At 37.8% G+C, this 2,400-nt stretch overlaps 1 pseudogene; it reads right to left on the reverse strand.

Annotated features, from left to right (window-relative positions):
• Nucleotides 1-1,609: 1,609 nt before the first annotated feature.
• On the reverse strand, nucleotides 1,610-1,725 carry LOC122680880 (annotated as a pseudogene).
• Nucleotides 1,726-2,400: the final 675 nt, after the last annotated feature.

Below are 2,400 nucleotides of genomic sequence, written 5' to 3' on the forward strand. Positions count from 1 at the left end.
TTGTTTGCCCCTTGTATTCTCAATGCAATTACCCTGTTCATAACCTCTCAGATTGAATCCATAAAGTTATAAATGGTAATAACTCAATATAGCCCCCTAAACAATGGGGAGCTCTGAATGTCCTACCAAAACGAGATGATACTTTCTACAATGAGTGATAGAAGCATGAAGAGGGGGGAGTGAAGAGGAAAAGTTAAAATTTTCCATAACCTCCTGCTCCTTCTGCCTCCATAACTCAGCTTGCTCCTTGCAAAGTCTGGATCATGTAGGTCACATAGTCTCAGAAAGTGAAGACTTACAATACTAGGAACTGGAGCTTATCTCACTCACCCTTGCCCTGCTCTTTGCAACTGCCCAGCCCTTACAAACCTGCTTAATCATGCCTGTCCATGTAAAGGTCAGGCATCCCCTTCCCATCTTGACTGCTGTTCCCGTGAACAAAAAAAAAAAACCCTTAGTTTAACCAGCCTATTAGCAGCTAGTGTTGCCCACTATAGTCTGTCTATAAAAACTCTGAAACCCCTTTGTTCGAGGCTCAGAGTTTGGAGTGTTAACTCCCCTGGGCCCCCTGGCATAGTAAACCTGAGTTCTCCGACTCTCCTAGTGTGATGCTTGGTTTCTCAATTACTGGTTTCTGCAACAGCATATATATGCTTATTGCTGATTCACATTGTTGTATGGAAGAAACCAGCACAGCACTGTGAAGCAATTATCCTCCAATTAAAAAGTTTTTAAATTTTTAAAGAAAACAACAGTAGATTGCAGTAGTATAGGTGGGAGATGCTGAAAATTTTATCAAGAAAAGTGTCCATATAGAAGCACAGAAGATGATTCTAAATCAGTTAAAGTTAACATGATATGGTGATGGAATAGTTATGAAGAAAGAGAGAGAAGGGGTGATAAAAATGATTTCCAAAATTTTGGATTACACGCTGGAAATATGGCAATATTATTTGCTAAGAAAAGAAATATCAGAGGAGAACCAAAGTATTAAGCAAACTTTGGTAAGTTATGATACGGTAGGACAATTTCCCTATTTTAGTAACTTTCATGAAAAGAAAGTTTAGCTTTTTCTTCATCATTAGAAAGGCAGACTATGGAGTTAGACCTTCAGATTATGAATCCCAGTTACTACACTTACTAAATGAATATCCGTGGAAAGTTACAAAGCCACTCTCTCTCAGTCTCCTTATTTGCTGAATGAGGATTTTCAGATGAAGAAAAAAATTGTAATTTCTTCCTACAGTTGTAAGAACTATATATCTACTTATATTTTTTTCAAGCAAGACAACACAAAGCAAGATTTCAATAAATGTTAACTAATATTATTATATTCCTATTCTCATTCTAGTGAAGAGGAAATTGAAGTATGAAGGTAAAAGTGTTGTTAATCGCTCAGTCGTGCTGGATTCTTTGTGACTCCATGGACTGCAGCCCAGCAGGCTCCTCTATCCATAGGATTTCTCAGGCAAAGATACTGGAGTGAGTTACCATTTCCTTCTCCAGGGGATCTTCCAGATTCAGGGATCATACCCTGGTCTCCTGCACTGCAGGCAAATTCTTTACTGACTGAGCTAAGAGGAAAGTCCAAAGGAGAGGGGAGGCAAAAAGCCCAGAGCGCCGTATTACCAGGTGGTTTCCCATCAAGTACTAAGCAGGTCCAACCCTGCTTAGCTTCCAAGATCAGATGAGATCCAGTGCGTTCAGGGTAGTATGGCCATAGACTAGAGTGGATATCTGTTCCCTTCTCCAGGGGATCTTCCCAATCCAGGGATCAAACACAGGTCTTCCACATTGCAGGTGGATTCTTTACCAGCTGAGCCAGGAGGGAAGCCCAAGAGAAGTATAAGAAGTTTAAATCACCTGTCCAAGATAGCACAAATAGTTACAGAGCAGTCATACTGACTTCACATTCAATATTCTTAATACAAAATGTTAGTATTTCTAATCATACTTTAAAAGTTTTTATGGTTAAGATAAACTCTAATTGCATTAACTAAAAACATATTTTTAGCCTGGGTTTTGGATTCTGATAGATTTCCTATGAAAATTCAGGGATATTTCTTAACTATCCCTTTAACTGTTTCCATGATTCTCTTCCTGATCATGTTGAAACACTGTCAAAAATGACAAATAATGATTCTTGCTGAAGCAAATTGGACTTTATGACATCACACTTTGAAGAGTGAACAAATCTGTAATCTTATCTTTTTTGACAGTTATAAAGGACATTTCAGAAACTGATTGTCTCTGCTATGATTTTAAGAGGGTTAGCATACAACTAGAGAAAAAAATTTTCTTAAAAATCTTTTCTCTAGGGAAAGTATTCCAAAACATATTGTTCTTAATTCATACATACTGTCAACTTTTCCTTCAGATTCAATACCGATTACTATAAAA

The sequence above is a fragment of the Cervus elaphus genome, chromosome 22, assembly GCF_910594005.1.
Source record: "Cervus elaphus chromosome 22, mCerEla1.1, whole genome shotgun sequence".
NCBI lineage: Eukaryota > Metazoa > Chordata > Mammalia > Artiodactyla > Cervidae > Cervus > Cervus elaphus.